The sequence below is a fragment of the Mesoplodon bidens genome (assembly GCF_964165515.1).
Source record: "Mesoplodon bidens genome assembly, chromosome: 15".
Lineage (NCBI taxonomy): Eukaryota > Metazoa > Chordata > Mammalia > Artiodactyla > Ziphiidae > Mesoplodon > Mesoplodon bidens.
Genome location: NC_138171.1, coordinates 83,077,947 through 83,103,831, shown reverse-complemented (window position 1 = coordinate 83,103,831; position 25,885 = coordinate 83,077,947).

Below are 25,885 nucleotides of genomic sequence, written 5' to 3'. Positions count from 1 at the left end.
GGGGATATTTGTCAGAATGGTCCAGAAACCAGAAGACTGGGTCTTCCAACCAGCAGTGTGAATCAGGGTCGTTGGACAGGCTGCAAGCCCAGCAAGGAAGCCTTATCTGCCGAGAGGAGAAAGTCTGACTACCCCCTTTCGCTTGCTTACTATTGTGCCAGGCGGGGAGCAGAGACCCCATCTGGACTCTTCACAGGCTTGCTGCCACCGAGGTTTTCCTTCTCTCAGTCACCAACCGTGTCCGCCGACTGGCCGATCTTCCCCGGCAAAAGTACTGGAAATCATAGCCACATCCTAGGATGAAGAAATGGAGGCACAGAGAGGTTAAGCGACTTGTCCAGAGTCACACAGCTTGGATTTGAACCAAAGTCCCCTACTGCCTGTGGCTGAGGGTGCTTTCACAGGTTCCCTTTCCAGAATTCTGGCTTTCTCCCTGTGTTTGGGCGAAGTAAAGCCTCTGCCTGAAAGGGAAGCAGCAGACAGGGCCCTCTCTCTGCCTTGCCCAGGGCACTTCCAGACCAGAGGTGCCTCCCTCAGGAGCAGTTCTCCCCTCACTCGGGGGCACTTCTGACCCTGCTGGAGACAGACAGACGTGCCGTGTGGACTTGCTGTCCTCCTCTCTGTCAGCTTCTATTGAGCTGAACACCCCCGGTCACACCCCTTCCCCAGAGCGCGCACGTACCCATCCATCCTGCCCGTCTTGACAACCCTCGCCTGCCCGGTCTCACTTCTCAGTGTCCCTTTCAAACTGTGTCAGCCAGGGCCATCCTGCTAAATGTATTCTTCTCAATTTGGGGCCAACTTCTGGCTTTTCAAGGCCATTTGAATCCTGCTAGTTCGTACGGAAAATCAGCCGTGCATTTCTGTCCTTCCACACCCAGAATGTGTGTTTGTGTCTAAATATACATTTGCGTCGGGCCAGGTGTCAGTGGAGACAGTGGACTCAGCAGAGCGAGGAACGAACCTGTGGCACAAGGACTAAGACCCTCCCGCCACCCGGGCCGTCCCCCCCCGCTGCTTGCACACTCGCGCTCACACTCACACATATCCACACCACTCGCGGCGCCGTCCCCCCACCCGCTGCCCCCCCTCGGCGCCCCTGCCCCTCAACCCTCTCGGCCACCCCTGCTCTGCCTGCCGTTCCAGGTCCTCTGCCAGCCCCACTCAGATTTATCTTGAAAAATGTCCAACACGTAACCCACTTTCCAAGGGCAGGTCTAGGAGGGAGTAATTGCTGTTATATAGGGCGAGCCCCAGCGGCTCTCAGGAGATGCCCTGGTTTCCACAGAGCCCGTGCTCTGTTCACCCCCTGCCCCACCCCCACCCGGAACCCACGGTTAAGAACGTAGACAGAGACCCACAGCGGGAAGGGACACCTAGCTGGCTGGCGTCGGTGCTCAGAGGGCAAAGTCAGCGGACAGTGCTCATTGGTGATGGGGCCTGAGTGCAGAGATTCTTGGCAAGTCTTGAAAAGTGAAGAGTTGTTGGAATTGGGCAGAGTGTATGATGAAGTAGCCTTGGATTGGTGGGTGCAGCAAAGGGAGGGTCTCGAAGGAGTCCCAAAAGCAGAGTCTCTGCTGCAGCTCATCCTCCGGGACCAGGGCCCCAGGAGCAAGGCAACCTGGCTGTCGTTTTGTCTGCTGGTTTGTGTGCTCGGTCCCAGCACCATGTAACGCGGGGACAGGAAATCCTGTTGGTTTCAGCGCTCAGTATTAATCAGAAGGAAGGCAAGCTTGAATCCATGCAAAAGGAAGTCTGTCTGCTTGGGAGGGGTACATGACAACCCGTATGCTCACGATGAAAGAAGGGATCAGGCGGAAGAAGCGTCCTTGCCCCTCTGGGTTGGCTGCTAATTTTTATTTTAATGTTAAACCATTGCATGATTTATAATTAACTCAATCTATTCAGCACAGTTTAATGAATCAATCGGATATTTTTGCAACAAGTGAGACATATTAAGAATATGAATGTATTAGTGAATCAAATGACTTGTTCTAAATAATGCAACATGTCGGTGGTGCATCTAATTAGAAATTAAAATCGGGAACCTGATTAGAGACAATCGTAAAAGTATGTCGATTTTGTTAAATATGTAGAACGTGGTGGGCTAGAAGAATACACACTGACTGTTCACAATAGTGCTTCGCCGAGGGAGCAGAAGCAGCAGAGGTGAACCTGAGGCGGTGGTGGGCCTCACCTCTGGGCATCACACGTGGGCCTCACCTGTAGGCATCGCCTGTGCCGCCACCAGAAAGCTCAGCTGTGATGCCACAGCTCCGAGGCTGCCTGGGAAGATTTTAGTAAATGCTTTCTCCAAATCCAGCCACAACGACAGCTAACTAACCTCCTCACTGAGTCTGGGCACCAAATCAAGTCTTGATTCAGTCCCTTACTCTGCATATTTGTGATGTAATAAAATAGAATCTTCTTTCTGGGAAAAACTTTTATATCATGAAAATATTTACATTGATCACAAAGCTACATGGGAATAAAATAAAACATAATGTCTGCAGGTATGCTTAGTTTTCAATCATTTTAGACCAAATGTTTAATAAAATAGTTCTTGTGGGGAGACCATCGTCTGACCCCAGGGGCCTGAAAGGGCTGACTGGGCCTGGGGCCACCCCACCGGTGGGAGGAGCATCAGACAGCATCCCTCTCTCGGCCCCCAGTCCTCTTGCCCGGCCATTCCTTCACAGAATGCCTTTCTTTTCTTTGCACCTTCTTGGCTGTCTCCCTGCCCCCAGCCTCCTAGATTATGAGCCCTCGCCAGGCAAAGGCTGTGTTGGAACCATCTCTGTATCCTGTGCGACATCTAAGGAGACGCCCTGAACCACTGTGTGTGTGAGGGAACGACGTCCACCCTCTGCCCGTTGACCTGGAGGAGGGACAGTTCTGTGGATTCAGACCCACCTCCTCCAGTCACGGTGGCGCTCAGGAGCTCCTGCTGGTCAAGGCTGAGGACTCAGCCCTTCAGGAGGATGGCCTGGCTGGGGATGAAGAAAGAGACAGGAGAATGTAGTAGAAAAGAGCAGTTGTCTCGACCAATTGAAATTCAACAGATCCCCTGGGGATTCATTTTCTAAATGGCTTCTAATTTCCCTAAGTGTCTTGTCCTTTTCTCTCTTATATTCAGGCATCCAGTGAGCAGGCACTGGTCATACATTTCTGACATTCCCTCCCTGGCAAAATCCGGACCACGGAGAGCCAAAAGGAAGAGTAAATGACACCACTTTTGCTTTACCATTGACTCCACCAGGAATGAGTCTTCTCATTCCTGCAGAGCAGAGTCCTCCCTCCCCCACCCTTTGCAGGCCGGCGCCTGGTGCCTGCGCTCAGCCCACAGTCCCTGAGTTGGGGGCCTGGAAGGGGCCCTGCGTCTCCCGCTCCCGGTGACCCTTTGCAAAACATCAGACAGTGTCCCCTGATGGGTGGGTCTCTCCACCTGCTCCCAGCCCCAGGCGGCGGGAGGGCGCTCCTCCCAGACACAGGTGCCCTCAGGGCTATGACCTAGGCAGGACGGGTATGAAGGACAGAGGGTTAAAGTGCGTTGGATGCCACTGGGAGGTCCCACGCCAGACATGTCACATGATGTGGCATTTAATCCTCCCAACACAGTGAAGAGACCCTGTCGCCACCTCCATTTTACAGATTAGACCTGAGGCCTGGAGAGGTTAAGTGCTTGCCCAGGGTTTGTCTTTCTTTCTCTTTCACACACGTGTGCACACAGACATGCAGACACACACACACATGCACATATATACACGCACATGCACACACAGACGCATACACATACATATACACATACACACAGGTACACACACGCACATGCACATATACAGCCCTCATAGCATACACATATACCCCCTCATAGCAGCCTCCTTTCATGATCTTGGTTGCAGAGTCTCGGAAAGTTAAAACTGGTAGAAACTCTAGTTCAAGTGAGAAATCAAGCCCAGGAGCTGGTGGACAGCGCACTGGAGGTCACTCAGGGGAGGTTTGCCAGAGAAACTATCGGGAACGTGAGCAAGTCCTGAAGCCCAGCGTCTCGGGCAGGGTCTCCCTGAATCGGCCCCGAGATGGGGACCCACAGGCAAGTGGCTGATTACAGAACAAGTCCTAGTTGGGGGTCAGGAAGGAAGCAGGACAAGGGACGGGAAGGGAGGCAGGATCTCAGGGGGGTCCTACAGAGGGGAGCCAGACCCCCAAGGCTCTGGAGGGGCGCTGGACTTTCAGGTCTCGTCCTGTCCTCACCAGCCTCCAGGAAGGACACCACCCTCAGGCACGTCCAGCTCTCTGAGTTTGCAGGGCAAGCAGCCCCTGTGGCCTGAGTCCTCTGAAGAAAGTACAGTTGCTGGCTTTAGAAACTTGTTATGGCCGTCTCAGTGGAGGGCCCTCAGCGCATCACTTGGCCCCCCTCCCCTCCGTGGGAACAGTGGCAGTGGCGCCAGGCCCTGCCGTGTGCCATCAGCGGCACAGACACCGTCAGAGCCAGGAGCAAGCAACGGAGGATCCACCGGGATGACTAACTGAGAAGCACAGACCTGTGCCCAGGGAAGGCGGCATTCGCTGCTGCTCAGAGGAATTTCAACACTCGTCCGCTTGAGCAGAATTCACGTTGAGTCAACACAGTGGCATTAGGGGACACCGAAGCATCCTGGGTATCAGCTCAACTGTTTCTATTTCTTCCAGTCATTCACGCGGCACCTTGCATTGCATCAGGGCTGCGTGGGACTCGAGTCCATCTGTCTTCCAATGCCCCGGGGTGTGAGGCTCAATCTGGGGACAAGCAGCCCCACTTTACAGACACAAAAACCGAGAGAGGATGGAGTCACTTCTTCCTGAATCTGCAGCACGAGCAGGTTTTGTGCCTGCCCTCGCCTCCCATCTCACATTTCCGCTCTATGAGCAAAGCCTTCAAAGCACTTCATTCCTCTCCCTGCTCTGATTTTTTCCCCTCAGACGGAGTCCTCCAAGGTCAGCGAGCCCAGGTGCAGGCCGTGGTCTGGAGAAAACCCAGACTCGGGAGACCCGAATGCAAGCATCCATTCTGCGACTTGGCAAATGTGACCTTGGGATTCTCAAGGCCATGGGGAGCTCCAAGGGCTGCCCATCCCCACTTCTAGGAATAAGGCCGTGCTCCCAGCTGAGAGGGCTTTGCGGGCAGGCCGGTCGGGGTCTGGCCCCAGACCTGCAGGTGGGAAAGGCTGAGGTCTGAAACTGGAACATGGCTCAAGCCCAAAGACCAAGGCAAAGGGAGGTAAGTAGTGGATGAGTTGCCAGGAAGGTGAAAAGCCAGATGAATCGGGGCAACACCGGGCCTGGGGGTGTGGTCCAGAGCCAGGCCCCCTCATCTCCCCTCACACACGACAGCCCAGGAACCGCGTCTCTGCACGCGGGTTGTGATGCCTGTGAAGGAGCCGGCCTGAGTGCGCAGCCCCGGAGTCCAGAGACCTGCCCAGTACCCAGTGCAGCCCAGCGCCTTCTCCCACCGTGGACAGTAGATCCGCTCCTCCACGTGCTCAGTGCCGGGGCTCACCTGCACCCCGCAACAATGCAGAGCGCGGGGAGGGGAGAGAAGGAGCTGTAGCCCGGCCGGCACTGCTCCCACCACCAGGCCGAAGGGAGGATAGGCCCCCAAGGTGCTGTCCCGGGAGGGGGCATGTTGGAGACGGGCCTGCCTGTGGGCAGACACAGTGCAGCCCGCGTGGGCCGGGCCAGGGGCAGGTGGAGACGCACGCCTGACCCAGAGCACAGGAAAAGCCACGGGAACTTGAGATGCTGCCCTGAACCAGTGGGTCATGGCACCTGCTCCAGAGAGGACTCTTTCCTTGTGCTGTAGCCCCAAAGTGGGTTATTGCCGTGGCCATGCTCGGCCCCTGCTGTAGGAGGATATCATACTGTCCCCTGGTGTCCTGACATCCAGCAAACCATATCTAAGGCACCCCGGGCAGGACCAGCTGCTGATGTGCATGACAGTCGCCCAGGGAGCACAGCTGGGCACAGAGGGCAGGTTCCAGCACTTGCCCATGGGAATTCCTTTATTCAAAGGCATTCTTTTCTTGAAATGTGAGTGATAAACTGGGAATCATAGAAAGGAAATTGCTTAATTTCATGGGGTTTTCCCTCCAGTTCCACATCCTGCAAAATTACAGAAGTGGTTATTTTTGCCATAGAATTCTCTCTTTTTTTGCAGAAAAAAAGTGCATGTAGCAAAAAATATATTTTCTTGAGCCAAAAATGAGTTTGTAGGCTTTTTGGAAGATGCCAGAAATCATGCTAATAGTTAATGATGGTGTTTGAATGCTTAGTGTTGCACCAGCAATGTTTTCATGGACCCCAACCTCTCAGTTTCTCATTATGTTAGAGCCACACCGGTACACACAGTTCTTTTGTTCAGCAAGAAAAACACGGTCTTCTTTCGTTTGAGTGAAGGAGGTGCACTGTCCACTTTGGTGCATGGATCAAAGTGGATTTATGAATCCATTTTTTGAGGCTAATGTTTCTGAACACATGGTGCAAATTCTGGCCTCACAGTCCATCCTGAAAGCAAGGTTTTGTAAAGGTAAGCTTTTCCTAATTATTTTTCTCTCCAACAGTCCTGGAAATAATCATATTTTCCTGCTTTCAGCTAAAATACAATTTCTTAAACACACTGATTATTCTGATACTGTCCTCTGTCATGGTAATAGATATGGGTTATGGATCATTAACTGGATCATGGAAATTAGTCACCTGCTGAGACACGTCAGGGGGAGAACAGAGGACCAGCCCTGCTGGCAACAGAGGGGCCGGTGCTCGAGGCTCTGGTGTGACAGTCTGTGTGGTCACCTGACATCACGTATCCAGGAGAACGTGAGGCCAAATCTGTGTTCAGGTCGAGGAAGAAGAAATAAATTGTCAAAATCAGGAGAGGGAATGGGTGAGGGTGGGAGACCTCCAGCGGAAAGGGTTCCCGATAGCATGGAGAACAGGGGGGCCTTGCACTTGATGTCCTTCCTGGTTGGTCCCTGACTGCCTGGTGTGTGTGGGCTGTTTCCTGGGAAAGGTGTAGGATCGATCCCAGCTGGACAGCATCACCACACCTGCCCGCTTCACTGTCGCAAGTGTGTCCTGTATGTGTCCCACGTGTGTCCCGTGGTCCTACACTCGCTGAGCCATCTCTCCGGACTCTGACTTTAAAGTCTGGGGCAGGGTGGAGCACGAGCCCACGTGTTCACGCTTTGATGGGAGAGATGAAGGCTGTTCCAGGATGAGAAGCCAAGAAACATGCAGGGGTGGGTCCTAAGCAGCAAGGCCCATGGGAGCTGGGGCAGAGGGAACCAGACAGAAGGACCTGGAGGACCTGACAACAGACTTGGCCCCACTCAGCCTCGGCCCCCTTGAAACAAGAAGCACTTGGATGAGCGAAAACATCAATCTCCCCTCTCGTGTGGCATCTGAAGGCCTTTCAGCACCAGCATGTTTTGTGCCAAGAATCTAGATTTTGCCATTCCCCTCAACTTCCCTGCAAAAGGTCCCCAGCAGCCCCGCAGTCTTGCCAACTGTCTTTAAAACAGTAACCCACCGTCCCTGCTCAGGAAACACGCTGCGCACGTGGAGCACGTCTTTATCTGTACACGGCCAGGCAGCAGATACTGTAACCATGCTCGTTAGACAGGAGGAAACCAGGCTCCCTGCGTGAGGACAGGCCACAGGAGTGGCAGACCCCTACTCCCAGGCTCGCTGAGCCCCTGCCCGTGGTAAGCCTTCAGCCCGCCCCCGACGCACACCCTCTGTGAAGGCTGGCTGCTCCCCGAGCTGAGGACAAGCCAGATCTGAGCCCCGTCCTCACTCACTGGCTGCGAGACCACCGGGCCAAACACTCAACCTCTTCATCTCCTGGGGTCACCCCTGCCTCCCCACTGAGCTCAGATCCAGATTCAGTGAAGTCACGTGCATTAAGAACAAATCTTACTCTCAGCAGCAGCTGATTGCAAAAACAGCTCCAAACGCCTGCCACTCCCATGCATCCCGTCTCCAGCAGGACCTCACGACCCCACCCATCAAAAGCCGGAGGCTGTCTCCCACGTCCTGAACTTGGGCCCTGCGACAGCTTTGGTAAAGGAGACCTCAGCCATGTGATGTGGGCTTGGAAATCCGTGTGCACTGGGCCCACAGCGCTGAGCCTCACCAGCTCTGTGAGGAGCCCTGGGCCAGCCCTGGGGGAGCAGCGGCCCATCCCCCCAGTCCACAGCCAACCACCCCGGACACGAGGAAGGCTTTGGTGGGCAGCTGACCACGGATGCCCAAGGGAGCACAGGTGACACCATCCAGCGGCTCAGCCCTCATCGCCACCCTCAGAACTGTGAGCCAGCTGCCATTTTCAGCCACAACGTTTGGGCTGGCTTGTTTGCAGCACTGGGTAACTGGTCCACTGCACCACAGAGGTGGCTTACAATTTGTTAACGTACTGCCCTCCTTGATTCATTCCAAAGTGGTGTGACCGATGCAGAGCCAGACTGCAAAGTCTGCAGCCCAGACCTGGGCTTCACTCCCCACTCGAGCCACCTGAGAATCAGAGCGCCGTACCAGGAGAGCACCAAGAACTCCTCCAGCTCTGATGTTCTGGGTGCTGGTGTGTCTTTTCCTGTTCTAAACTCTCACTTCAACATTGCCTCAAAATTTTGTGCAGGTTTTGAATCTCTCTCCTTTTATTTCTGATACCAATTCACATTTTTCTTAGCGCCTCACCTATCATGTCTACACTGAGCATCTGAGTGGTCATCTTTCTGTCCTCCTAAGTCCACAGGAGAATCCTGTGATAAGACATTGCAGCTTTTCAATTCCTGGATGTCATCAATCAAGACAACTTAGTAACAGATCTGGGGAGGAGACAAGAAAAAACTGGATGAATGACATTGCCTTAAAATTGGGTACACCCTCTCCATTGTTAGTATTACAATCAACGCGTAACAAGGCTGAGCATTTCACACGTTTGATCTAAAGCTGGTTTAGAAGGAGCCCCACTGAGCTGCCAGAACCACGCAGGGCACGGCAGGGCACTTCGTAAGCTCTGCCTGGTGTCTGGAACCTTTCAGTTCACAGCGTGTTGAGGAGCGCCTCCTACCTGAAGACCTCCAGTCCGTGCTTCCTCTCATCTGGTCACCTGCCTCTGGGAACTAACAGCTTCTCTTGAAAGTTGTCCAGAAGCCTGACAGCTGGCTAGTGACTGAGCGACAGTCCACAGCACAGGAATTGGCCCCAGAGACCTCTCTTAGCTCTGTCAGTTCTGTAATCTCTCCTAAGAGATAAGCCTTGTCGAGAAGGTTACCCGATACCCAGGAGATTTGGTGACTTCTGCTGTCTCCCTCTGCTCAGCACGCGACAGCCCCTTGTTTGCTTTCCTATTTCAGTGCGGCATCACAGCACAACAGTGATGGCAACATTCCAAGCAACAACCAGGGATCCAGACTTAAGAGAAACCACCCTATCCGCGCAGCTACCTACCATCCCAGACCAGCCAGGTGCCCACCAGGAGCCGTGGGTGCCTTCCCTGAACTGCCACACCTGTCAGGAGCAGGGGACACCCCTCTCTTCATCTGAGATTCCTGGCCCTGGCGAGTGTCTCATGCAACGATCGGTAACACCCACTGGGATTGCGGAAACACTAAAAGTTGTGTGTGCATGTTCAGGGTCAGGGTCTAGAAAAGACAACATACTTCTGGAGACCTTGAAGCTATGTGAGTGGTATGGGAGAAATTAATAATAATAATAATCAACAATGGGCTTCCCTGGTGGCGCAGTGGTTGAGAGTCCGCCTGCCGATGCAGGGGACACGGGTTTGTGCCCCGGGCCGGGAGGATCCCACATGCCGCGGAGAGGCTGGGCCCGTGAGCCATGGCCGCTGAGCCTGCGCGTCCGGAGCCTGTGCTCCGCAGCGGGAGAGGCCACAGCAGTGAGAAGCCCGCGTACCGCAAAATAAATAAATAAATAAATAAAATTAAAAAAATAATAATAATAAAAAACAACCTTCCACATCATAAACTTTTCCCTTTTCCTCCAAATTACCCTCTTTCCTCAAAGACATTTAATTGCACCCCTTCCCCCATCTAATGCAGTCAGTCTCTATTTGTTCAGTGCCTGGGATGTGCCCAAGAGCTGTATGAGAATAAAACACAGTGACTTAAGGGGCCCACCATATTCATTCCACAACAGAAGACCCTGGGAATGTTTAAATGCTAGATTGAGTGAGGTGTGTTATGAAAACAAAGCCTTAGAAAATGTCAGGAAATGTATCCTCCCCCACCCCCCACGTGTACCCACGCTCCACAATTCACCTGGAAGAGCCGGGGTACTAAGTTCCAAAGCAACAGCCTGGAATGTTCCAGAGTACCAAGGCCACGACACAGAGGCAGGCCACAGAACTCCACACAGGAGGCCACCGTGGGGGCATCCCCTTCCTTTCACTCTGCAACCCTCACTTTTGGAGAGAACAGTGCACGGGTAGCCAGTGACAGCCCGGGGTCACGTGTTATGCTGCTCTCATGAGGGCCCGCCTGGTATATCATGAAAAGTCCAACTGAAACTGCAAACCATGCCCTGGAGGCACAGGCAGGTCCAGCTGTGCCCCAGGCTGGTGTTCTCTCACGCAGAAAACAAAACTGGCCCCGAAGCGAACCCAAAGTCTAGATACACAAGTGCTCTGAGAGGTGAGAACCCAGGTCAGGCCTCTCCCGAACTCTGGTGGCTGCGAAAACCCCAGGTGATATTTTTCAAAAAGCAACAGCTTCTGATCAACAGGAGTAAGGACTCTCCACCTCAAAGGAGTCCAATGATATCTGCTCAGCTCAGTGGTTCAGATGAGAGAATGTAATGTTCTGATCCGGAAAGGATCCAGGGACAGTGGCAAGTTTACTAGGATACGATGGCATCTTCCTCCCATCTGAGAAGTTCTTCAAGCCGGGAGGAGTGGACGGTGGCCTTTTCTGAGTGTTCCAGACCACAGCCTTGCTGCTCTGGGATCTGGAGCCAGAAGCCTGGCTGTGCTTTGCCACGCTACAGAGATGGAGGGGGGATGGCATTCAGGTGGATAAAGACAGAGCACAGATGGTGCCGGTTCCACTGACCTGCACCTCCACCCACCTGCCCCCTTACAGGTGCACTGGGACTTGAGCTTTCTCTCTGGGCTGCTGAGGACCCACAGGAGCCAGTCCCACAAAGGGAACCCTGGGAGGGACCTGCTGTTCTGGTCCCACCTCCGACCCCAGCCCTCTGGAAACTCCACCGCAGGAGCCCTGGCAGAGGAAGAGGTGCCTTCTCAGGGCCAAGGGGTCGGTGACCAGGCAGGGAGAGGCCTCTGCACCAAGGAGGGTTTCCTGGGGCATAACAGACAGTGAACACCAGGGTGCAGCCAGTGCCAGCCTGGCTGGGGCACCGGGCACTTCTGTGCCTGTGACAGAAGTGGGCTCACAGATTCTTTTCCTAAATCGCTTTTGACTCCCTTCTGGCACTTCTTTCCTCCTCACTTCTTTCTCTATGAAATCCCAGCTGAAAACACCACTTCCCCCGCCTCCCTCAACGTTGGAAATGCAGACTATCTTGGGAGGTGCCCTCCCTCGCTCCCTGCCCACTGCCCACTCTCCTCACCAGGCTTATGCCCAGCCCCCTTCTCCCGACAACCTAGTTTTCCTCTCAATTCCCACTGCCCAGGGCCAGCCCTGCACGCACATCAGACCGGTTTGACACTGGGTCGAGGTCCCGGAGTCTGGGCCCCGCGCCTGGTTTCACGGGGTTGATTGGCTGGTCAGGACCCGAGGAGATTCAGGCCTATAAAGTGGGTCCTTAGGAACCTCAGAAAGAACGAACCAGAGCCTGGGGAGGCCTTTAGGACCGAGGGGAGCCATCTCTTCTCCGAACCAGGCGGCAAATCCGCCCTCCTAGTCCCCAGTGGATGCCCCCTTCCCCCAGCCTCTGTCACCCACATTCCCAGACACAGGGCCCGGGCCACCTGCCAGACGCGATCCCCCGCGGGGCCCGGCGGCCTGGGGCAAAGTTGGCGGCGCCTTCGCGCGGAGCCGTTCCCTCCTCCTCCTCCTTCCTGCCATCCCCAGAGCCCGTGGCCGCCGCCTCCGGCACGCGTGTCTCCAGGCTCGGGAGCCGAGCCGAGCGGCGCGCCCCGGGCGCCCCTCGCCCACCCGCCGGCCGGGTGCGCGCCGCGGGAGTCTCCTCTCACCCTCCTCTCCGGGTGGCAGGAGGGCCGGGCTCCGCCCCGCCGCCGCCGCTAGCTCGCTCCAGCAGCCCGGGCCGCCGCCGCTGCCCCGCGCCCGGTGCTCCAGTACGCGCGGGGCAGCCGGGGGCGCGGGCGGCGGGCGCAGGGCCGAGCGGCAGGGAGTGGGCGGAAGGGGAGAAGCCGGGCGGCGTGGGAGGTAGCCGGGAGCAGAGGCGGGTGCCGCACACCCCGCGCCCCGCGCGCTCGCTGCCTCCGGAGACGTGCGGGCCGCCACCGGGCGCACTAGTGGGTCACCTTGTCCGGGAGGTGAGTCCCGACCGCCACGGCAGCGCGGGCAGCGGAGGGGCCGGCGGGAGCGGGGTGGGGGCCGCGGGCGGGCGGCGGGCGGGCGGGCGGCAGGGAAACGGCCCCCGCGCGGGAGGGAGTCCTGGCTCCGCCTCGGAGCGCGCAGACCGGCGGCTCCGGGGTGAGTTCGGGTGGTCAGGGCGGCGGGACCGGGGAGGCGCGGGGTCGTCAGGCGCCAGGGAGAGCGGAGCGGACGAGGAAGGTGCGGAGGAAGGGGCCGGGCGCCGGCAGCCCGGGCTGCAGCTTGGCGCCTCGCCACCCCAGGAGCCCCGGCGGCGCGGAGGCGCTGCTGTGCAAAGTCGGAGGGAGCTGCTGAGACCAAAACCAGGGAGCGCGGCGGAGCGGGGCTGCCCGGGGCGGTGGAGGCGCGCGGCGGGCATTGGCTCTGAGGGTCCGGGAGACCCCCTCCAGCGACCCAAAGGAGACCGACTGGGGCTGGTGAGCGGGGCCGCCGCGGAGCTCGGGTCCGAGGTCCATCTGGGACAGGGAAGGGAAGCGGGCTTCGATTTGCCGAGCGGAGGGAAAAAGGAAGGCGAGGGTGCGAGCGCGCTGGGGATGAGGACTCCTGACCGACGACCGGGACGGAGACTGGGACTCTGGGAGCCCCTCGGTTCCGCGCGCTGTCTGGTCCCTGGCAGCCGCGACAGCCCGCAGCCCTGGGAGCCGCCAGCCACAGCGCGGAGCGGCGAATGAGTGGATGCGTTTGGGGTTCAAGTTCTGGTCACAATTTCCCTGGGTATGATATCTGCCTCTTCGTGCGCGCTCTCCAGGTGCGGGGAGAGGGAATTGGATTACAGGCAGAATGGGGGCATTTTTCCGGGGGAAGGGGCTTTGATCGCGATGCGTTTTCTGCGAGATTCCAGTGGAGTGGGCGCCTACAGTCCTGCTTGGGGAGGCTGCCAGTGGGGTCGCTTGGCTTTCCTGAAGGACTAGAGAAAGGGGTCTTCTCGTCGCCTTCGTCCCCTTGGGTGCCCCTTGCACGCAGGGGCGTGGGCGCCTATCACCCAGACTTCAGGTGCGTGCAGCCCTTCTGCGGCGTCAGATGCGCTGGCGCCGCCAGGCTCCTGGCCGGACTCCTGTCTGCGCCTTCCCGGGCCACCTCCCGGGTTCGGGTTTGGTGCAGCGGACACTGGCTGAGGGCTTGGCAGATTTAGGGGCTGGGGGTAGGTGGCTCCGATTTGCAGTTATAATCAGGCTCAGGCCGTGGGGCGAGCACCTGGGTCAGTGTATCTGTGGGTCCCCTCCTGCTGGCCAGTGTGTTTGGTCAGAGCCCAAAGGGAGCGGCTTCTGCCCTGAGCAGAACTGCAGCCTGTGGGGCGAGCGGCCTGTAACAAACCCCAGAGCCAGCCAACTTTTCCTTGCTGGGGAGAGATTGCTGGGCAGTCAGCGCTGGTGCTGGGATGTGGTCTCCTGAGGGGGTCTGGCTCCCTAAATGCTCACAGCAGCCAGAGTGGAGAGCCAGCCCGCTGGTGGGGCTGATGCCCGTTCTGGCTAAGACAGGAAGTGGCTGGAGCAGATTTCGGATGAATTATCGCCTGTTGTGTGCCTGGTGGTTGTGTGGAATGTCTTTCTGGAGATCAGACCACAGGTGTGGGCCTCTGAGACGTCTGAGGGTGAGCCCTCCACCTCCCTCCCACCCTCTCTCCAACACCCCAGGGCCCCTTTGCCTAGAGCGAGCGTTGGTTTGTCACTGATCTGGTGCCCTCTCCCACCCTGCCCCCACCTACTGCATGAAAATGGAATCGTCATAATCAAGAGGGCCTTGTTAAATAAAGGAAAAACTGGGGAAATCTATGTCTAAAGTTTTTTACAGTGGAAAATGTCAGTGGTTCGCAGAGGTGGGAAAAACAGCGCACAGACCCTGCAGCGTGCCCCTCATCCACCCTGCTGCCTTTCCCTCCTGTTTACCACCCTCCTGCGAGTTTGGGAGGCCCGTGTCTGAGGAAGGATTTGGAAACTTATTCCCAGCTCACTTCACTGCTAAATGCGGCCCATGAATCTCCAGCTGCTGACCTTTCATTTCGTTTTCACATAACCATCAGCAAAAACAACTTCTTTGAATGATTCCATTAGAAATAGGTGATGTTAAAATAGAAACGAAGGTGCCCCCCTCCCCCCCGTCCATCTAGGGGTAGAAAAGAAACCTGCTAACATTTCTGGAGGCACAAAGAGGAGGGTTGAAGGAGGAGAGGGAAATTCAGACCCTGAGAAAAGAGACGTCTGAAACAATTGCATTTGACTCGTGCCAGCGGACGTGCAGGGAAGAAAGAGATTCCAGCTGAACCGATACAAGCAAAAGAACATTTCTTTTTTGGTAAAAAAAAAAAACACAACAACTTTAAAACTCAATGCATAAGTCATAAGCAGTTCATTTCTTCCACATTTAGCATCGGCAGAAATTTAAAGTGCTGCACTGACTTGCCTCCCTCTCTCATTAGCTCTAACGCGTATTTTCTCAGGAGTTATTACTATTATAAGAGAATAAAAAGATATTTTCTTATGTAAGTTTTCTATGGGAGACACTAGTTGGTGCTATTCTGAGGCTCGTGAGAATGCTGACATCTCGTCTCTCAATTAGAGAACGTTTGCTCATCCCCTGGTCACATCTGGAGACCGCTCCCTCAGATGGGCTCCGAGTGTGGAGTCTGGTGGCTGGAGAAGGTAGCCTGGGACCGGCCTCCAGAGGCCGTGGGAGGGGACCCCCATACCTATGTGCCCCCCCCCACTCTGCACACCTCCGCACATTCTTTTACAGAAAAGCTGTTCCTAAAAATTGTCCACGACGTGCTTGGAGGATTTGGCAAACTTTTGAATACCTTGATAAGGTGCACTCTTTAATGGCATCCTTGGCCAGTCTCTTGTGATATGAGCAGCCATCCTGTAGGCCAGCACCTTTATGTCCTCCTTCCACCAGGTAAAACCAGAGTGACCCCTAGCTCCTCCTTTTGGCCTTTGTGGGGCCCGTGCACATGGGGGATCCTCTCGGCCAAATGGGCCGATCGCAGTGCTGTGACCTATAGTCTGAACAGACTCACATCATCAGCAACACCCTTGGACTGAGGGGGCCAAGGTGCAAAGATTGAAGCACGGGGTGTTGGGTTGTCAGCATCAGCACAGCCTGGGGCTAATGAGAAGCAGAAAGGCCTGGTCCTTCGGTGGGAAGTCACATGAGGCTGTTTGGGGGGAAAGGTGCTGATAGGGAGGGACACTGGAACCACAGCTTTGGCCCAGCATCCCTGCACTGGAGGCATTGTGCCAACATGTCAGAAAACAAAACGTGAAAGGGGTTCAAATATTAAATATTCTGAACATTGACCATAGGCTGACCCGGATCCTGCCCATGTCAGCAGAACTGGAGTAACGTAGGTAGTAGTCGGTAGTTTAAACAAATGTGATTCTTCTACATTCTCTGTGCAATTTCAAATTTTCCCTGAGGGCTTATAACCATGTTTGAAACAGGAACAGCTGTAAGTCTTTTAGGCACTGGGCTACAATTCAGTGCCCTCAACATGGCTTAGCTTAGATCAGGCAGCCTGAGGACCAAGGCTGGGAGGGAGGAGGGACGGGGGAAGAGTCTGGAGACACAGGTGGCTGCCCCACCCCAGGACATCGTCTGGCATTCCCGTGCCAAGACAGGCCTCCGTCTCCAGGCTCTGCTGCTTGCCTGTTGAATGATCTGAGATCACTTAACTTTTCTGAGATTCTCTTTCCTTCCATCCATGTTCCTTCCAGGATTTTGAAAACAAAATGTTTATGGTTTTGCCCCAGTTTTTAAAATGGGGATGACTCTGGCTTAGGAGCACTTTAGTTAGAGTCTCTGGATGTCTCCCTGGGTGGAGTTTGTGTCCCCATGGTTCTCAGGACACACTGTGGGCCCCGGCCCATCCTTGCCCCTGCATCCCCCAACTTCTTGTTGGCAGGAGTCAGGTAACGTCAGGGTCACCTGTCCATGCGGGTATGTCCTCACGTAGGAGCTGCCGGAGTGGTGTCAACATTCCCGTCGGGTGGGTTCAGAGGGCATGTGTGGGAAAGGTTTATGAAAGATACCTCTAACACAACTTGATTTAGACTCACATCACATTATAAAAGTTACAGGATGCATGTTCTTTAGGATAAAATGTTTTAAAGCAGGTTCTCAGCAAACCACAAGGCACCACTTACAATGCATGAGGTTTTAAGTTACAAACTTTGTTTTGATCAAAAGTCTGAGTCATCTTAAACCGTGTTATGATAAATAACCTATTAAATTGCACAAAATGAAATAAAATAAAATACTTAAGGGAAACAAAAACAAATAAGAGAACTGTTAGAACTAAGAATAACACCACCAGGAAACAATATACATGTGTAGAAAATAATAAAACTAAAAGTGGCTTCCTAAAGATCAACCCAGGGGACAACTCTGCATATTGGCTTGCATAAAAGAATTTGCCGAGGAGTTCAATTAACATTATTCCAGAGAGGTGGAGGTTTTGCTCTTGTGGTTCAAATCAATATTCAGTGTAAAACATTTTGAGTTTTTAGTTCCCAGTTGGATCTTATGTTCATCACAGACATTTTTCAACATAGTTCCTGATAATGCTATAGTGACATTTAGGGGCTGTGACTCTGAAGGAGAGAACATGAGTGTTTATTGATTGCAGGTTGAGTCTTTCATGAAGGGCTTGCTTAGTTTAAATTCTTTTTTTTTTTTTTTGTGGTACGCGGGCCTCTCACTGTTGTGGCCTCTCCCGTTGCGGAGCACAGGCTCCGGACGCGCAGGCTCAGTGGCCATGGCTCACGGGCCCAGCCACTCTGCGGCATGTGGGATCTTCCCAGACCGGGGCATGAACCCGTGTCCCCTGCATCGGCAGGTGGACCCTCAACCACTGCGCCACCAGGGAAGCCCTAAATTCATATTTGAAAAACGTATTCCTTCTCAAACATTTGACCTCATTGAGTAACCACTTTTCAAAAGTGCCTCCCATCTGTTCCTTTCTTAAACTTTTCTGTTGGGAAGTGTCAGTGTCCAAAACAAAACCAAAATGCAAACAAACATTTCAGACAGAAACACAAAAGTTTTATTCCATTGCCTTAACTTTAAACCAAAGATACTTCTGAAGGAGACAAATAATCTTACCTCAAATACGTTGAGGCTTCACCCCTGCTCAGGGGAGCAGAAGAACGAGCATGTGACATACACTTACCGTCTGCCTCAGGTACAATATACAGTTTTTAACTGACTCTCCTGATCCTGGCCGCCCCCCCCCCACCTTGGTGCCACGGGCTCTCAGCTGTGCAGTGTCTGAAATAAGAGGGTTTGCTTTTGAGGATTATAACATGATTAAGTCCTAGGTCAGGGCTGGGAAATACAGCCTTGAGGGCTGGGCTTAGGCTCTCTTTAGCATCAGAGGGACTCCACAGATGCCCAGGTCAGGCCACCAAAGATTGCTGCCAATACTTCTGTTTCTGCAGTGTCTCAGATTGCCTTTAAGTAAAGTATGTGCATCTCTGCAGCCAACCTTAGTATCTGAAATTTCTGCCTCGGCCCTTTCCCAAGTGTTTCCCTTAGAGGGAACCTATCCGTTCCAGTTGGGGTAAGGGTGCTGTGTCCTGTGGGGCAGGAGGAAAGGTAAAACGAGGCAGGTCAGCCGTGTGCTCTGGGTCTGAGACACCGTCTGAGCACAGGGTCTGGCCCGTGCCTGTGGCTCAGGCATTGGTAGATGTGGTTTAAGAGCCAGGCGTCTGCTCCAGACTGTGCCCCATGTGCACACAGACGGTGGAGAGGCCCCCGTGCTGGGCAAGCCCACCCCTCCCAGCCCAGCCCCGAAATGCCTTCCAGGGCCTCTCGCCTGCAGACGACCCCATCCCCACCTCTCTCTCCTACTCTCTTCCTCTCCCCTCGTGTCCTCAAGCAGCTTCAAAACACGGGCTCTGAGCGGATGAACTAACATGCTCACTGCCTCACGGCTTTGCTTTTCTACACTAAACCCAGAGACACGGAACACCCGGCTCAGTTCTCCACGCAGGGCCGTAGCCCCGCTCCATCACCAAGATGGATTTCTGTTAAAAGCCAATTTTAAGTAAAGGGAAGTCTTCTCTTCTGTTATTTCTAAGTTCATTCTCTGCCTTTCACTCTTGATATTTTCAAAGCTGTGGATGGAAAGTGCCACCTGACACATGGGCACCCGCTGCCTTCTTCCCTTTGCTCAGAACGAGATCTCAAGACTCTTGCTGGCATCTCTCCTAACATCCTTTGGACTCAGCACGTACCACCCGAGCGACCCAGAACAGGAGGGCCCCTGATGTAACCGCATCCCAGACCTTCTGGCGTCCCCTTTAACCCCACTTGTCAAGTCCTCTGCACAATATTCTTGGCAGGATTGCTGATCTGAATGTTCGGGGTACAGGTGCATTACCTGTGAATAGGGACATGTGGGTATCTTTGGGGACATCACAGTCTGTTCTAAAACCATAGAGGAAAATGTATTGTGGACTCAAACTGTGCAGAATAATGCCCTTTCCTTCCCTGTTGCTGGACTTGAGCAGTGATTTGCCAAGTGTCTTTCCAGGAAGAACACATACTTCAGGCTCTTGGGTCACAGACATGAGTTTCTTCCCAGATTCTAGTCGTCTCTGTGTGTGCGCAGGACAGGCCCGCCCGCTGGGCGAGTAGCTGCAGTGCAGCTGTGAACGCGTGGCTGTGCCCTCTGCCCACAGGTGTTTGATCATGGTCCAGAGCAGGGAGGTTTTCACGTGTTCACGTACCCAGCACCAGCGCTCCATCAGGAAAGTGGACGCTTTGGAGGCACCTCCGCCCCCGCTTCTTGTTCACCTCTTCGCCCTCAGACTCAGAAGCTCCTCGGTGGGCGCAGGCTGCATCCCGCTGGCTCTGAGCTCATCCCCACTCGGAGCTGCTCTGCCTTCTCCGGCTGCTCTGTGTACCCAGGACTGCGGCAGCCAAGCTTCCAGACGTGCGAGCAAAAGGGCTCGCCGGTGACCTTGATGAGGGTGAGCTCCCGAGCTGTGGCCCATATAGAGCCGCCCATGTCTTGTGCCCCAGCTGTTCCAGGGCCCTGGGCTCCCACACAGGTGTCCGGTCGCCTTCAGATTACCTCGTCCATTACCTCGTCCAATTTAGAAGCGCAGCCACGTCCCACTGTGGGCTGGAGAAACGCTGCCTGGTGGGAGGGACCCTGGTCTGTCTGTCATCAGCTCTTCTGTTCTGCTCGGGCGCTGGGACCTGGGGTGGGGGAGGAGGAGGAAAGGAGCCAACAGCTTCTCCTCATTGGAGCTATGGTTGTTCCCCTCTCTGCTGTCAGAGAGGCACCGGCAGATCCTTCCCCAGGGCCCTCCCAGGGCACAGCTCCCGCCTCCAGCCCAGGTCTCCCCACCAGCCTTGAGTGTCGCCGCTCCCTCTGCAGAATGGGAGTGCGGCCTCTGCTCCTGCAGCCACCCTCACCCCAGGATCCGCGCTCCGGGCTTATCCGCTCAGCTTCCGGGAGAAAGCGTATGACCTCTCGGAAACGTGTCCCCAGACCTGTGGGCATCTCTCCATCCTCGGGGCGAGGGCCTGTGGGCGTGTGGATGCGTGCGTGCCAGAGGCTGGGGGCAGCATGGGGGTGACGTGGGCCTGCTTCGGGAGTGGGTGAGCACAGAGGAGAGGGGCTCTTGGGGTGACCGGGAGATTCTGGACCATGGACATGGCGGCGGCAGAGCCCCGACCAGCCAGGAGGGCAGGGACGGTGAGTCCCTTGGGCTCCTGCCCTCATGGCCGCAGTGGGTCCTGGGTGCCGGGGGAGCTGGCAGCTCTTCAATGGAAACGGGGGCTGTGGGATCAGAGATGAGTGAGACCTGGGCCAGGGAGGCCGAGAGCTGGCAGGAGGGGCCCCTCCTGCACCGCGGGTAGCAGGGGCTCCAGGCCCCTGGGGTCTGGACCCACCTGCAGGGATGCAGTCCTCAGCTTCCCCTCCCTGGGCAGTGGCCCAGCTCTCCATCCTCTCTCAGGTGGAGCTGCTGTGCCCATCCTGAGTCCCAGGACTGGCCTGGCTGCACCAAGGGGACCCCACTGTCCAGCTTCCAGGTGAAACGAGGCGAATTCATGAACTTGGAGGAGTCGAGTCTGCAGGGCCGGACTGAAGCTGTCACAACTCATCTGCAGCTTCTCCAGTGCTCATTCCGGGAAACCCATAGGAGCTTCTCCTCTTTGCCCTGTACTGCGTCTCCCTCCCAGGCAGGAAGGGAGGATAATGGTGGGAAATGTGTATATCATTCCGTTTGATTGCGAGTCCCGATCAAACCTGATGGGGTGAACCCCGGGGGTTCCCAGCCCGATCTGCAGCCTCATGTCGCCAGAGGAAGGGCCCTGTGTGTGGACCCTTCAGGGATCTGTTCGTTTAGTGTTTGTTTCAAGGTCACATTTGCCCACTCCCAACCTGGCACTGTGCTTGGTGTGAAGCTCAGGACAGCTGCCTGTCCTGTGTCATCGCTGGACAGACACGCAGATGCAGACGTTCCATTCTGCAATAGAGGCCAAGTGGGACAAACGTAGCTGGGTCATCTGTCCTTCTGTACTTTGTGGTGGTTTCCTGGGAGGAGAGCGCCCATGCAGGTCACCAAACAGTGACCCAGGGTGAGCAGAAAGCCCAGCTGTGGCCCAGCTGGGAGGATGTGTGCCTGCAGCTGTCCAGGAGAATAGAAATCTCCTGCACGACACACCACGGTCAGAGGGGAAACTGTTTCCTCTAATTCCACAGGCCCCAGATGGCACAGAGAACATCCAGATATATTAAACAGGATGGCAGGCTGCCCAGCGAGACCTCCTTCCCGCTCTGGGCACAAGGCTTTCCCCAGAAGATAGAAATGTCCTTAGATGCTGCCCAGAAATGCTGGTCTTCCTGGAATTTGTATTCAGAGCTTCAGATATTTAAAAAATATATTTCGGTGAGTTAGTCTCTGCCCATTGCTTCTCTTTCTCCTTAAGACTAAACTGGTGCCTTTCTTGGAGAGTAAAGCCAAGAGGAACTCAAGTTGTTTCTTGAGGGCACAAATCAGAGGTACCCCGTCTCCACTGGAGTTCAGCTCAGCCCTAGAAAACATCTTGGGAGCACAGTCCTGACCTGCACCTCTCTCTCTTCTGAATCCTTCTTCCTCACCCTGACCTCCTTGTATTCCCCACCCTCTTGGCCAGGATGGGTGAGCCTGGCAGGAGCCCACTGTTTTCACCCTCCTCATACTCTGACCAGCTGAACTGTCCTGGAAGCATCACGTTTCTTGACTTCAAACTATATTACAAAGCTATAGTAATCAAAACAGTATTATACTGGCATAAAACCAGACACATAGATTGAGGAGACAGAATAAAAAGCCCAGAAGTAAACCCATACATATATGGTCAATTAACGTATGACTAAGTAGTCAAGAAAATGCAAGGGGGAAAGGACAGTCTTTTCAATCAGTGGTGTTGGGAAAACTAAATGGTCACATGCAAAAGAATGAAACTGGACCACTATATTACACCACACACAAAACTTAACTCAAAATGAATCAAAGATTTGAATGTAAGACCCGAAACCACAAAACTCCTGGAAGAAAACATAGGTGGTAAGCTCCATGACGTTGGTCTTGGCAATGATTTTTTGGATTTGGCACCAAAAGCAAAGGCAACAAAAGCAAAAGTAAACAAGTGAGACTCCATCATTCTAAAAAACTTCTGCACAGCAAAGCAAACCATTAACAAAATGAAAGGCCACCAATCTACTGACTGGGAAAAAATATTTGCAAATTATATATCTGATAAGGGGTTAATACCCCAAAATATATAAATGACTCATACAACTCAATAACAAAAAAAATTTATTAAAAATGGGCAGAGGATCTCGGGGGCTTCCCTGATGGTGCAGTGGTTAAGAATCCGCCTGCCAATGCAGGAGACATGGGTTCAAGCCCTGGTCCTGGAAGATCCCACATGCCTTGGAGCAACTAATCCCGTATGCCACAACTACTGAGCCTGCGCTCTAGAGCCTGCGAGCCACAACTACTGAGCCCACGTGCCACAATTACTGAAGCCTGCGCACTCTAGGGCCCATGCACCACAACAAGAGAAGCCACTGCAATGAGAAGCCCGCGCACCATGACGAAGAGTAGCCCCTGCTCACTGCAACTAGAGAAAGCCCGCACGCAGCAACAAAGACCCAACACGGCCAAAAATAAATAAATAAATACATTTTTTAAAACAATGGGCAGAGGATCTGAGTAAAGATTTTTCCAAAGAGGACATACAGATGGCCAGCAAGTACCTGAAAAAGTTCTCAACTCACCAGTCATCAGGGAAATGCAAATCAAAACCACAATGAGACATCACCTCACACCTGTCAGAATGGCTATCATCAAAAAGACAATAAATCAGGTGCTGTTGAAGATGTGGAGAAAATGGAACTCTCATGCACTGTTGGTGGGAATGTAAATTGGTGCAGTCGCTATGGAAAACAGTATGGAGATTCCTAAAAACATAAAAAATAGAACTACCATACGATTCAGCAATTTCACTTTTGGGTTTATCCAAAGAAAATGAAAACATTAACTCAAAAAGATATATGTACCCCATATTCACTGCAGCATTATTTACAATAGGCAAGATATGGAAGCACTGATAAATGGACAAAGAAGATGTGATATATATAGCTATAGAAATATACACATATATACACAATGGAATACTATTCAGCCATAAAAAAGAAGGAAATCCTGCCATTTGCAACAACATGGATGGAACTTGAGGGCATTAGGGTAAGTGAAATAAGACAGATAAAGATAAATACCATAGGATCCCACTTATATGTGGAATCTGAAAAAAACACAAACTCTGAACTCATAGATACAGAGAAGAGATTGGTGGTTGACACAGACAGGGAGGGCTGGGTGGGGAAAATGAGTTAAGGGGGTCAAGAGGTACAAATTCCAGTTACAAAATGCGTGTCATGGGTTGTAATGTACAGCATAGTGACTAAAGTTAACAATACTGTATTGTATGTTTGAAAGAGCCTAGATCTTAAAAGTTCTCATCACAGGAAAAAAGTTGTAACTGTGCCTGGTGATAGGTGTTAGTTAGACCTATTGTGATCATTTCACAATATATACAAATAACGAATCATATGTTGCTCACCTGAAAGTAACATAATGTTATATGTCAATTATAACTCAATAAAACAAAAACACAGCTGTGGAAAGGATTGCTTTGCTGCTTCTGGTACTCAGGAGAACCCCATCTCTGGGCACGAGCTGTGGGGTGGGTACCAGACGACCCAGAAGCCTGCCATTCAAGAGCCCAGGGGATGCGGGTGAGGCCACCCGACTCTGGTGCCTTCCCATCTGTAAAATGGAGAAGATGCCTACCCACCTCTTTCTTGGAATTACTATGAAAATGCAAATAAAGGATGAAGTAGAGAGAGAACTTAGGTAGGGGAAGTGGGGAGGTTCGGTCCTAAAAAAAAAAAGAAGTTCTGGAGATCTGTTTCACAACAGTGTGAATCTACTTAACAATACTGAACCGTACACTTGAAAATAGTCATTGTGGTAAATTTTATGTTGTGTATTTTTACCACAATAAAAAAAACCTATATTAATTGGAGCGCTAAGGTTCTAATTACTAGCAAATAATTGACGTGGACTCTTCTGATGTAGCCTCAGGAGTAACTCCTGCCACATCCCATCAACTATGTGTGAGTCACGAGTCACATTGTTTCTCAAAAGTATAGTCTAGAATGTGATACTATTTTAGGCCCATAGTCAGAAACTGGGGCATAGGTTAATAGCACCAATTTTGCACAACACGTGTGTACATTAGTTATTACGTGAGTGAATTCTAGGTCTTGGGAATTTTGTTCAATTCCATCATTCTGCAGTGTTTTCACTGAAGAGATAAAAGGGACAGGTGAGAAAAAATGGAGAAGTTTCATGTCCTCGCAGGTCTATTAACTTCTCCAGATTTACATAGAAATCAGTGGCAAAGCTGATTTGGATCTAACTTTTTTGCTTTTTCACTTCTCATTTTCTTCTTTTCCTTATTTATGCGCAAAATAAAAAGGCCTGTTTAAGTCTAGGTTAGAACACAGGTTCTAACCTATGAACCTAGAAATGAAACAGCAACAATGACAGAAAACCAGGGGCACGGGAGCTGAACTATGGGGGTTATTTTTCTGACATGATACGAGCCTGGATGTGGGAGGTGCTGAGTCGGCACCTCAGTGGAGTCAGGGCTGCATCTCTACCACCTCCTGGTTCCCAGATGGCTGCTGCAGCCCTGGACATCACATCTGAGATCAAGGCAAGAGGTGGGAGAGGTGGACAGAGCCCCTCAGAAGACATTTGCCCACAGTAGTCTTTGGCCAGAGCTGTGTGTGTGACCACTCTTGGTTACAGGAAAGCCTGGGGTGAGGAGGAGGATTTAACTTTTCCAGCCTCCAGGTGAAGGTGGACAAAGATGATATCCTGTGGTGGGTCCTCCACTCAGCCAGTGACTGTTGCCTACCTGTCAACGAGAGGACTTGACAGGGATAAGGGTGGGATAGGAAGACCAGATCATGTGTACTTGTGAACACACGAGAACACGGTGGTTTGCTGGTGATAAGTTGTGTGTAGCGTGTGTGGGATGGATGGCAGGCAGGTGGGTACAAGGGAGGTGGCAAACCTTGGACTTGAGCCAGGCAGCCAGGACTGAGGCCAAACAGAGCCACTCAGCTTGAGTGACCACACGCATCTCCTGGGGGCTGGTAAATGCAGGTTCTGGGACAGCGGATCAGGGCAGGAGACCCTGCGTCCCCGCCAGGCACCAAGCTATTGATGTTGCCTCACTTTGAGGGGCCCAGGTCCAGGTGCTTCTCAAAGTTGGCTGCACAGTAGATTCAGCAGGGGATGTTGAAAATTGGTTTATACACAAATAACGTAAGGAATACAAATTGAGTTTAATAATGTTAAAGGAGGAGCTGAGTTGGCTTTTCTTACTGAAGCACCTGTTAAAGCCATGCTTGCCAAACTCGAATGCACACAAAACGCCTGGGGATTTGCAGACGTTCGGACCCGGGCTCAGCAGGTCTGGGTCGGAGCCTGAGCTCTGCATTTCTAACAAGTGTCCAGTGATGAGGATGCCGCTGGTCCCAGGTCGCACTTTGGGCGGGCAGGTAATGAAGGGCTGAGGTGGTGGGAGAGGGTGGGGGCGTGGAAGAGGAGGACGGTGCCCCTTGTCCCTGGTCTGAGCCGAGGGAGGGTCCCGGCTGCTTAGTGGGAGATGCCAGCCTGCCGACGACAATGACCTGTCAGCTTACGCACCTTACATAAACTTGCATAGCCTGC